The 13,311-nt window shown below is 40.3% G+C and overlaps 1 protein-coding gene across 7 annotated transcripts in view; it reads right to left on the bottom strand.

The window, feature by feature from the left end:
- The window catches only part of LOC124225228 (zinc finger protein 266-like), a 42,816-nt gene extending 30,381 nt beyond the window's left edge, over positions 1-12,435 (bottom strand). For all 7 annotated transcript variants that reach the window (XR_006885048.1, XR_006885050.1, XR_006885049.1 and 4 more), the window contains exon 1: positions 12,056-12,435. The gene's annotated coding sequence lies outside the window, so the exon portion shown is untranslated. The remainder of the gene's footprint in view (positions 1-12,055) is intronic.
- Between the last annotated feature and the right edge of the window lie 876 nt (positions 12,436-13,311).

The raw sequence follows: 13,311 nt of genomic DNA, 5'->3' as shown, positions 1-13,311 counted from the left end.
GGGCAAGACCCACAACTGCAGCAAGATTGTAGGCAGAAAGGTACCAGCAATCTTGGAGGCAGAAGCAGCACAATGAGGGCACTGATCACTCCTCTGGCACAGACAGTGGAGGGTGGAAAGTACAGGCTCTGAAATACAACCAGAAGCTGCCTAGAATGAAAATAAACAAAGCCTACCTAAACAAGAAAAATGTTTCCTACCACAAATGCACTGACAGAGGAACAACTCATTAAGCACCATGAAGAACAACAGTAACCAGGTAGCATAGAAAGAACACGACATGTCTCTAGAAACCAAACCTGAAGTCACAGAAGACTGCTGTCTGACAGAGAATTCAAACAGCTGTCATGAACAAACACAGCATCATACAAAAACAATCAGACAGGCAGTTCAATGAACTTAGGAATAAAATTAACAAACAGAAAGAACACTTCACTAAAGAGACAGAAACTGAAAAAATTCTGGAGCTGAAGAGCACAATTAATGAGATTAAGCATAAAATAGAAAGCACTGGAAATATAGGAGACCATATGGAAGAGATAATTAGCAAGATGGAAGACAGAAATCTAGAAATGATTCAGGTGGAAAAGGACAGAGAACTAAGATTTTTTTTTAAATGAAGAAATTCTATGAGAAACAGCCAACTCTTACTAAGCAAACCAACAAAAAGATAATGGGTATCCCAAAAGGAGAAGAGAAGGAGAAATGAACACAGAACTTATATAAAGAAATAGCTGAGATCTTGCCAAACTCAAGGAAGTAACTGGATATAAAAGGACCTGAAACTAAAAGAAACACCTAATTATCTCAACCCAAAAAGATGTTCTCATTACACATTATACTAAAACTATCACAAGTCAATGACAAAGAAAAAATATTAAGGGCATTCAGGGAGAAAAAATAACTTACAAAGGAAGCCCCATTAGGCTATCAGTGGGTTTCTCAGCAAAAACTTTAGACTAAAAAAGAATGAAATGATATATTCAAAATATTGAAAGATAAACAGTGTCAGCTAGGAATACTTTATCCAGCAAAGTCATCCTTCACATATGAAGCAAAAATAAACGCTATCCCAGAAAAACAAAAGGTGAGGGAGTTCATCACCACTAGATCTTCCTTACAAGAAATGCTGAAAGGAACCCCCGTCCTGAAGCAGAAAGGCAAAAGTATACAAAGTTTGCACAAGGTGATAAAAAGAATCTGAAAGCCGCAACTCGGTATCAGAATAGGATAGTAAACAATAAGAACATAAAGGCTCAAAGGAAGTATTAAAAATAACTACAAACACTTAAGTTCAGCCACAGACTCACAATATACAAAGGGATAACTTGTGACAACAAAAACACAGAATGGGAAGAGGAAAAGGATGGAACTTGCACAGGCAAATGGAGATAAGATGCTATCAGCAGAAAAAGGACTGTGAATCTTTTATAGAAACCTCATGGTAACCACATGAACCACAAACAAAAATTCAGGGCAGAGTCACAAAATATATTAAAAAAAAAAAAAAAAAAAGGAAACTGAGAAACACATCACAGAAAACCACCAAATTGAAATTGCAGGCACAAACACAAGGAAACAGAAACAACAGAAATACAGAAAAACCAGAGAGTAAATGATAAAATGGCAGTGCTAAGCCCTCACATATCAATAACCACTATAAAGTTAACAGTGAAATGTAAAAATGAATTCACCAATTGAAATACACACAGTGGTTGGATGGATTACAAAACAAAACCTAACAATAAGCTGCCTCCTGGAGACACATCTCAACTCTAAATACAACCACAGGCTGAGAGTGGAGGAATGGATGATGATACTCCAAGCAAATAACAACCGAAAGAAAGTGGGTGTAGCAACACTTACATCAGACAAAATAGACTTCAAGCTAAAAGAAGATAACAAGAGACAAAGATAGAAATTGTATAATGATAAAGGGGCCACTCCACAAAGAAGACAGAACTTTTATTAATGTATATACAGCTAACACAGAGAGAACCAAAATACCTAAAACAACCATTAACAGACTAAAGAGAGAAAATGACAGCAACACAATAATAGTAGTGACTTTAATACACCAATAAAATCAACGGAACATTCAACCAGAGAGTCAACAAGGAAACACTGCCCTTACATGAAACACTAGACCAGAAGGACTTGATAGAAGGATATAGAATATTCAATTCAAAAGCAGCAAAATACACATTCTTCTTGAGTGCACATGGAACATTCTCAAAGATAGGCTATATGCTGGGAAACAAAAGAAGTCTCATTAAATTTAAGAAGATTGAAACCATAGCAAGCATCTTTTCCAACTTCATGGTATGAAACTAGAAATTAACAAGAAGCAAGTTGGGAAAGTCACAAATAGATGGAGACTAAACAAAGGGCTGAACAACTTTTGGTTCAATGAAAAAAACAAGGAGAAACCAAACCCACCTAGTGAGAAAAGAAAATGTAAACATAACATAGCAAAACCTATGAAATGCAACAAAAAAAAAGTACTCATAAGGAAGTTTATAATAATACAGACCTACATCAAGAAACAAAACAATCTAACACTGCACCTAGAAACAACTAGAAAAGAAAGAACAAGACGTAAAGTCAGCAGAAGGAAGGAAATAACAAAAATGAGAGTAGAAATGAATGAAACAGAGACTAAAACAAACAACAGAAAAGGTCAATGAAACTTAGAGCTGGTTCTTTAAAAATATAAACAAAATTGACAAACCCTTAGCTACACTCACTATGGGGAAAAAAAGGCTAAAAAAAAAAATCAGAAATGAAAGAAGAGAAATTATAACAGATACCACAGAAATAAAAAGGATTACAAGAGAATACTATGAAAACCTACACCACGACAAATTGCATAAACTAGAAGAGAAAAATTCTTAGAATCACACAACCACCCAAAACTGAATCAAGAAGAAATAGAGAATCTGAGTAGACCTATCACAACAAAGAAAGTGAAGCAGTAATCAAAAACCTCCCCAAAAACAAAAGTGCAAGACCAGATGGCTTTTTTGGTGAATTCTAGCAAACATTCTAAGATTTAATACCTATCCTTCTCAAATCCTTCCAAAAAACTGAAGAAGATGGGATGCTTCTAACTCATTTTACTAGGCTAATATTATCCTGATACCAAAACCAGACAAGGACAAAACAAAAAAGGAAAATTACAGGCCACTATTGCTGATGAATATTCATGCAAAAATCTTCAACAAGATAGTAGTAAACTGAATAGAACCACACATTAAAAGGATCATACACCACAATCAAATGGGATTTATGTCAGGGATGCAAGGAAGGTTCAACACCCACAAATCAATGTGATATACCAAATTAACAAAATGGAGACTAAAACTCACATGAGCACCTCGACAGATGCAGAGAAAGCATTTGACAAGATTCAACATCCATTTATGATAAAAACTCTCAATAAAATGGGTATAGAAGGAAAGTATCTCAACATAATAAAGGCCATATACAACAAACCCACAGCCATCGTCATACTTACCACTGAAAAACAAAGCTATTCCTTGATGAACGGGAACAAGAGAAAGATGCCCACTCTTACCACTCTTATTCAACATAGTATTGAAAGTCCTAGCCACAGCAATTAAGCAAGAACAAGAAAAAGATGGGATGCAAACTGGAAAGGAAAAAGTAAAAGTGACATTATTTGCAGATGATATGATTTCACATATAGAAAACCCTAAAGAATCCATGAAAAAGCTACTAGAAATAATGAATATAGGAAATTTACAGGCCACAAAATCAACATAAAAAATCAGTTGCATTGGAATACACAACCAAGCAGCAAAAAGAGAAATCAAGAGTACAATCCCATCTACAATCACTAAAAAAAAATATCTAGGGATAAATTTAATCAAGGATGTGGAAAACCTGCCCATTGAAAACTGTAAGACATTCTTGAAAGAAGCTGAAGAAGACATAAATAGAAAGATATTCCATGCTCATGGATTGGAAAAATTAACATAGCTAAAATGTCCATATTACCTAAAGCAACCTACAGATTCAATGCAATCCCAATCAGAATCCCAATTACATTCTCCACGGAAATATAAAGAATCCTAAAATTTATACAGAAAAGCATAAGAACCCAAATAGTCAAAGCAATCCTGAGAAAAAACAGCAAAGCAGGAGATATCACACTCCCTGATTTCAATATATACTACAAAGCTATACAAATCAAAACGGCATGGTACTGGCAGAAAAACACACACACAGATCAATGGAACAGAATTGAAAGCCCAGAAATAAAACCACACGTCTACGGATAGGTGATCTTTGACAAAGGAGCCAAGAACATACAATGGAGAAAAGAAACTCTCTTCAATAAATGACGTTGGGAAGACTGGAGAGCCACATGCAAAAGAATGAAAGTAGATCATTATAATTCACCATACACAATAATTAACTGAAAATGGATTAAAGATTTGAATGTTAAGACCTAAAACCATAAAATTCCCAGAAGAAAAAAAGACTATGTTCTTCGACATTGGTCTTAGTAATATCTTTTCGAATATCATGTCTACTCAGGTAAGGGAAACAAAAGGAAAAGTAAACCAATGAGACTACATCAGAGTAAAAGCTTCTGCAAGCCAAAAGAAACCATCAACAAAACGAAAAACAACTCACTAACTCGGAGAAAATATTTGCAAATCATATATCCAGCAAGGGGTTAACTTTCAAACTATATAAAGAACTCATACAACTCAAAAGAAAAGAATGAACAACCCAATCAACAAATGGGCAGAGAGTATGAACAGACATTTTCCCAAAGATATACAGACAGCCAACAGGTACATGAAAAGAAGTTTAACATCACTAATTATTGGGAGAATGCAAACCACAATTACAATGACACAGTGGAATACTACTCAATCATAAAAAACTACAAAATCATGCCATTTCTGACAAACAGGACGGACCTTGCGGGTATTATGCTAAGCATAATAAGCCACAAAAAGACAAATACTATATGACTTCACTCATATGCAGAAAAGAAACAAACACATGAATAAGGCATAGGGATTAGTGGTTACCAGAGGGGAAGGGTGTGGGGAGAAGGCAAAAGGGGTAAAGGGGCACATATGTGTGGTAATGGGTAATAACTAGACTATTGGCAGTGAATACAATGAAATCTATACAGAAGCTAAAATATAATAACACACACCTGAAATTTACACATTATAAATCAATATGACCTTAACAAAATAATTTTTTAAAAATGGGCAGAGGATATGAACATTTTCCAAAGAAGATACACAGACAGCCAAGAGGCACATGGAAAGATATTTAACATCATAATTGCTAGGGAAATGCAAGTCAAAACTACAACGACATAAGACCTCATGCCCATCAGAATGGCTATTAAAAGACAAAATATAAGAAGTGTTGGAGAGGATGTGGAGAAAAAGGAATCCTTGTACACTGCTGGTGGGAATGTGAATTGGAGCAGCCACAGGGGAAAATACTATGGAGATTCCTGAAAAAATTAAAATCCAAATATCGTATGATCCAGCGATTCCACGTATGGATATTTATCCAAAGAACAGAAATACAGTAATTCAAAAAGATACACACCCCTATATTCACCGCAGCATCATACACAATAGCTAAGACTTGGAAGCAACCTAAGTGCCCATCCACAGATGATGGATAAAGAGGTGGTGGTGTGTGTGTGTGTGTGTGTGTGTGCGTGCAAGACAAAATCTTACCATTTGCGACTAGGTGAATGAAACTCGAGGGGATTATGCTAAGTCAAGTAACTCACAGGGAGAAAGATAATTACCATATCGCTTCACTTACATGTGGAAGATAAACAAATAAACGTATACATACAGAGAACAGCCTGGTCTTTACCAGAAGGGAAAAGGGTGTGGGGAGGGTGAGAGGAATTAAGAGGCACATGTGTATGGTGACGGATGGCAACTACACTTTTGGTGGGGAACACAACGCAGTCTATACAATAGTCAATACATAATGACGTACACTTGAAATTTATGTTATAAACCAAGGTGACCTCAATTTAAAAAAAAAAATCTTTAATAAATCAAACACAAACTAAGAGGCCAAATGCCGATATAAAAATGGTATTTGAACGATCACATCCACTGAAAATTCCCAAGTTCTTTCTCTATGAATCAATATCATCACCCCCACAACTCTACAGTCCTTACTCTACAGTTCAGAAGACTAAAACATATGGTCACAAAAATCTCCTGTCAACTGTCACATTATCATTGTACTTATTTCGAGGGGCCTCAATCTGGGAGTCCTTGGGCTGAATGGGCTCACTGACGTTTTCTGTTTATTTTGTAATGGAGATATAACTATTTACAACTAAATACACATCTTAAGCCTTTAGTGGACAAGTTGTGACAATTGCACATTCTCATGTAATCCCCAGCCTAAACAAGATACACAACAAAGGCACCTCTCTACGAAGCCTTCCTGCTCTTTCCAGGCCATTCCTTCCCCCTTTCTCTCAGACGAGCAACTTCTGAATTCCATCAGTCACGAGACACACCATTCTGTATCTGTACCTTAGGCAGCTCGCACAGTACTTCCAAAGTATATCCTAACTGAATTTTACTCTACTGTTTAGTTTGACACTATGAGCAAAATATATTAAAAAATCTCCCAAAAGACATGTCTACTTCTTCTTCTAATTCTGTCAAGCAAAGCTTTATATATCTGCAACAATTTCATTGAGCCGATATACTTTTAAATTTTTATATACTTGGAGGAACAGAATCTGTTACCATAACGACCTCTGCAGCTGGACTAATGCTTTTTGACATTAGCTGTACTAATGTTGTCTGAAATCAGGATCGGATTCTTTTGGAGTTTTTTTTTTTTGCATCTCATGGGTAGCATCATGTCAGTTTTGGATGCGAATGTTTGCCACTACCAAGGGTGGCACAGAGCCTGGCTCAGTGAAGGCGCCCAGTGACTGGTGATCAACAGGTAACAGAGATCCTTCACACCACTTTGGAAGTATACCTAGATTATAGCTAAATAATGTTCATGACACAATATATCTCAGTTTTCAGAAACATAATTACTCTAAGGATGTAATGGTGGGAGGAACCCTGTCTTCTCAGCACTCATCCGCCAGCCTCAGCTTCTCTGCACACCAGTCAGTTGCTCCCCACGGCCTCCTTATCTGGATCCTCAGCGCTCTAGGTCTTGCACTGATAGCGGCACCGGACTCCCTCTCTCCATCTACCCACCACTCAGGACTTGTGTGCATCCAGAGGTTGCTTACTGCCCGCCCACTGACTGCTGACCGCCTCTGGTTCTGGCAACCTTGTGAACGTCTTCACCATCCAATGGGCTGCCATGATACCTTCTCTGACAAGGTCTGAAGTCCAGCCTTGGGGAGAGGGCCCTCCTACTGGCTTGGCTTTCCTGAGGGACTCTCCATCAACTCCAGGATATCTGTTGGAATTCTGTTTGTATCCTTACATTACACTTTTCTTGTTGTAGTTAGAATGTGATTTCTGTCTCCTGATTGTACAGAGACTCATAGATGATCAACAAGAACAGTGACTGCTGGGGACAAATGAGTCAAGAGGAGATTTGGGGATACATTTAGTCAAGCCACTGGACTTGAGGAAAGAGCTGAGTTCCTTGCCAATAGGAAAGACATTCACAGAATCACAGTATCTGCACATTCTCACCAACTTTATCTTCAGAACCCTCATCAATTGTTTCACTACGGCACAGCTGGCTCATTGGGACACCCAAGTGGGAAACAGAGAGGGTAACATGGATACTATCAAGCCACATGGAGCCTTCAGTGGTTTTTGGGCAACTTGTACTGTCACAGGAGTCTTCTGGTCCTTTACCTGTGGAGTGACTCTAGCCCCCTACAGGCATCAGTGTCTATAAAATATCAAACCGGAGGGGTTACTCTGGATGTTCAGTCAGGGAATCAAAGGCCTAATATGGGTAGGAGAAGGAATCTCCAGGTGGACTATAAGACCACTCTATGTTTATTAACATAAACATTTGCTAACATTGATAATAACACAGTGAATACTGATTCCAATTAATTCCTTGAATGAACTTACTACTCATAAAATTAAAATACATTCATACTTTTTTCTCTTGATTCACAGCATTTGAACAGATATCACTTATTTTTCAAGTCAGGTATACACTGAAGAGCAGAATCCTCCCTCAGAATTTATGCCAACCAAATAAAATGTCTCCACTGTCAAATCTGGGAGTAACCCTTGATGCTCTCCCCTCTCTCACCCTAGAAATGGAATCAACCAAACACAGAATGCTTTCCCCATCTCCTCGAGCGTCCCTTCCAACATGGCTAACTCGTGTGCCTTGTCTTTTTAGGACTTAAATATTCATCAACTCTCTTACCTTCACCTGCTCCCATATAAAGATACAGAAAATAATACTCTCTACTTTAGCTCCAGAACTCTAATCAATTTGTAACAATACATTTATTTCCTTGGAGAGATGTTTGCCTCCTCCAATAGTTTACAAGTTTCCTAATAACAGCCTGAGTTGTATTTTTTCACTGAGCACTATCAAGCATTCAAACAGTCATTAAGTGGCGGTATAACCTCTAGTAAAAGAACAGATGAAGGAAATACCTAGATTCTTTCACTGTTGCCTTCTACAAAACTCTCAAATCATTTTATTTATTTTCTTTTCCATAACAATCATCCACATCTAGGTTCCATAAGGGTATCTGAAAACTTATTCATCATAAGATTCTATCTTGACTCCATGCCTTCATGCTCATCTTTCCCGAAGTTCCTTCTCAAAGCAGGAGTTAGTGGGTTCTATTTAAGTTGTAATGGATTCAAATCACTCTCCTGCTAAAACATCTCAGAAGTTTCCACGGCCTTAGAATTTTTTTTTTTAAGATTTTATTTTTTTCCTTTTTCTCCCCAAAGCCCCCCCGTGCATAGTTGTATATTCTTCATTGTGGGTCCTTCTAGTTGTGGTATATGGGCCGCCGCCTCAGCATGGTTTGATGAGCAGTGCCATGTCCGCGCCCAGGATTCGAACCAACGAAACACTGGGCCCCTTGCAGCAGAGCGTGCAAACTTAACCACTCGGCCACGGAGCCAGCCCCCACGGCCTTAGAATATTGTCTAGAGCACCTCATTCCCCTGGTCCTGTTCCTGCTCTCCACTCTGTCTCCCACCACTCTGTCTGTTCTGCTTCTGCTTCTGCCAAGCCTCTCTCCTCAGTTTAAGAAATGCACCAAGGTCTCAACTATGTTGTATTTTGCTCATCAAGTTCCCTTCTTCTGAGATATCCTCACCCACTCTGTAAATCCTCACAACAGCTCAAGGACCTGACCAGGTCAATCCTACTGATGCTTTGACTCACAACATAAATATCAATCCCTCTCAATATATATTACCACTTCCTATCAAGCCATTCTGATGTCCATACCACAACTTGCCAGTATTCACTTAAGATCTGTATTCCCAGATAGACTGGAAGCCCCATGGTGGCAGTACTATGTCCATTTGGATGGCCTTTTTTCCCGTCCCTGCACAGTGCTAGCTCATTAAAGGAATTCAATGACCATTTGTAGATTGTTAGACAAATGCCATTACCCACCATCATATTATAATATAGAATGCACAAAAAAAGGAACACAAAATAGAATTACAACATAAAACTTAAATAAGACTCACATAAAATGGCTGTGCACAATGTAATAGAAACAAAAAGACAGGATATCTGAAAAGGTATTTGAATATTTTTACTCAGAATGAGTGGGCAGGATATTCTTTCTGAAAACAAGTGCCTTGAAGTTAACACTAAAATTTGTTCCTTATATTTCTCCATAATTTTCTGAGATGTTTTTAAAATGTTGATTCAGAAACTACAAATGGCCTAAGACCTATGGAAGGAAATTTATAACAACAAGCAAAAGAAAATGTATATTTGTCTTTTGACCTAGAAATCCAACCTGAGCAGCTGACCCTGAAAATACACCCCCACAAATGTGAAACAACATATACAGAAGTTTATTCACTGCAGGTGATTAAGAGATGCTAAGACAATTGTTAGAAAGGTTGCTGGGGAACAAGATTTTCTGAGATTCAAAGTATCACCCACACGTGACTTTCCTATTCACAAGGAAAAGTCTACCTTTAAACCAGAGCACTCTGCTGATCACCACCTTAAGCAAGTGATCAAAGTGGGCATCACTAACTAAGGGATGGCAGAAATTTCTGCCTTCCCTGTGGAATGCAATTTGATGTACACATCACTCACAAAATATTCTGAAATGATCTTCTGAAGCCTCTACACGAGGAGCTGGCACACTTTGGTCACAGGCCTGTTGGTGTAAATAAAGCTTTGTGGGAACACAGCTGTGCCCATTTGTTTCCTTAGGTCTATGGCTGCTTGCCCACTACAAAGGCAAAGCTGAGTAATTCTCACACCTTAAGGCTTCCAAAGCATCAAGTACTTACTATCTGGACCTTTTCAGACAAAAAGTTTGCCAACCTCTGCTCTGGACCCAATTACTAGCTGAGAGGAAACTGAAGAAATGGAGGAAAGATTTAAGCACACTACGAAAATAAAACCAGAAATATCAAAATGTGTGACTTTCTAAAAGAATACTTGTGACTCTTCAAAACGTCAATACAATGGAAAATAATATCCACCGACCCAGTACTAAAAAGACTGAAAGATGTAAACAACTGCCATATATAAACACTGATACGGTCCTAGATCCAAATACATATTTTGGGAGAATGAAGAGAAGTTTAGTTTTTACACAGAGTAGATACGAGACGACTTCATTATCTTTAACTTTCTTGGGTGCAATAATAGTATTGCAGTTTTAGTAGGATAATGTTCTTATCTTTAAGAGATGGAGTATAATTAAAGGTGTCGACGAAAATAATCCATAACCAATCTATAAATGAAAATTTGGGTGAGTTTATTCTGAGCTGAAAGCTGAGGACCATGAAATCTGAGGACCATGGCCCGGGGCCTTTCAAAGGGCACCAAGGAAGTGAGGTATACAGAGTGGTTATATACCCTCAAATAGGACGTTTCACATATGATTGAAATGTCCCTCCCACAATAGTCACAAGATTGCCCTGTCAGCACAGAGCTTGACGGACACAGCAGGTAGTGGGTCTGCTATCTCAGAGGGCGCAGCAGGAGGCAAGTCTATTGTCTTGAGCTGGGTGGTCACAGGTGAGCGCAGCAATCAGTTCCTAGCCTAAGGAAAGATGCTTAATCCTCAAGGGAATGCCAAGGTTAGGAGGGGGAGGGAAGTTGCACCTTTACCTCAAGGGCCTTTGTTCTTGCCATAGGGAATGTCTAAAGCAGATACACAATGCGTGCTCAACAGCCACGGTCAGGCCCGTTTGGAAGGACACGGTCAGGCCGAATTAGGTTTACACAAAATGGCTTCCCCATATTCTCCAATATATCCTATTGCTTGCCATTTTTATTTGTCAAAGGTCAAGTATCATAAATGCAATTTATTTTTACTACTCACAAATAGTTCACCATAAAATGTATTTATTTATCTACAGAGAAAGCAAACATGCAAAATGCTAAAAATACATCAATGTACTACACGGAACACTCCCTGTACTGGATGTTCAAATCTTCCGTAGGTTTAAGAATTTACGAAAGAAAAATATGATGGAAAAAACACAGTCTAAAGTCCTGCTAATGGTAAACTCAATTATTTTACAACTGGTGTCACAAAGCCTCCATCGTTTTCTCCTGGAGGCCCCTGTTCTGAAGTTCTGTGGGCTCTACGGGCCTGGGAAGCTCAGATGGAGAGCTAGCTGGGTATTCTTGCCTTCCTTTAGATGAAAGACTCTTGGTCTACGTACGTTTATACTTACGTAGAGACACGTGCAAATCCTTGACATCTAAAAGAGCATCTCATATTCCTACTTTTAAAGAAAACAACGCGCCAAGACAAGGCCAAATTCTCCGGTGACACGTTCTGTCGCCCAGGAAAAGCAGCAGAGGCCCCCGAACCACTTTACCCCGGACTCACAGGCACACGGCGGGGTCGCAGGTCCTGAGGACCGGAGGGCGCGGGGCCTGAGCAACGGGACTCGCACAGCGGAGCTGCTTCTCCTTCTGGGGAAAAGTCTCGAAGGTGACTCGGAGGCTCTGACCAGGTAAGCACAGAGGACGCCAACGCCCCGCGCAGCGCCCTTCCCGCCCCGACTCAGCGCGGGGCCCAGCGGCCGGGCGGAGGAGCGGAGGCCCGGCCTCTCTACGGAGCCCCTTGGGTCCCGGGCCGCACCTGTCCTTTAACGCCCTCCGTGCGCCCAGGGCCCTCCCTTCACCGGCCTCAGCGAGGACAGCGACACCGCAAAAATACCGACGTGAACGGCTCTAAGAGACGTGGAATCACGGGACAAAGGGACTAAGGGAACTGGTGACGCAACTTCCGCTTCCTGCCTCGGGCCGTAAGGGGCGGGTCTCCAGGGCTCGGGCTGTCGATCACGTCCGTCCATTTCCGGCAGCGAACTCTTAGTTCTTCCCGCGTGGGTCCCTATGGGCCCTGGGGTCGCTCGGCGCGGGGCTGGGGGCGGAAACAGGCCCCCGGCCCAGGTGGAGGACGGAGGACGGCCTGTGGGCGGGGCCACGGGCGGAGGGGCGGTGGCCATACCCGGGGCGGGAGGAGGCCAAGCGCGGACTTTAGCCGTCACAAAGGAAAGGCTGGCGATGGGGACTAAAGCTGCCAGGTGTCATCAATAGCTTGTCTTCCTCACTGTCCAGGTTCCTGGAGCCTTTACGGTGATTCTCCATACATCACTATATGCCTGCCGATCCATGAGATGGTCTGTCTCCTCCGTTCGGTCAATCCCGTATTTAACCTTTAGTTCTCCCTGTTTCCTTTATGTTGGACGCCATGCTAAACTCGTCATTGATTCCTTTGCGTTTTCAGTGTAATGACATTTTCTGTAACTTTATTTTTCTTCTTCAAATACGTATTTCTCTTTTTTCATTTTTCCGATTTAGCATATGGTCCAGGGCTTCCCATAGTAAATTGTTAAATAGCACTGATACCAGGCATTCTTAACCTAGGAATGGTTCTAAAATGTCTCCTGTAATCAAGTCTGCTGGGGGTTTCAGTGGGTGGCCTTTGTGGAGTTAGTAAATGTCTTTTTAAATCCTGTGCTGGGGCCCCCGTGCACGATAAAGTGACTGAAAGGACCATAGCAGCTACACGCAGCTGAGCATTACAACCAGCCTAGCTGCCGACCTGGGCACCTGCGGCAAGAGAAACCCTGCTACAAG

This window comes from Equus quagga, chromosome 14 (genome assembly GCF_021613505.1).
Source record: "Equus quagga isolate Etosha38 chromosome 14, UCLA_HA_Equagga_1.0, whole genome shotgun sequence".
Taxonomy (NCBI): domain Eukaryota; kingdom Metazoa; phylum Chordata; class Mammalia; order Perissodactyla; family Equidae; genus Equus; species Equus quagga.
Note: the sequence above shows the minus strand (reverse complement) of the source record. Positions and strands in the feature narration are given on the sequence as shown.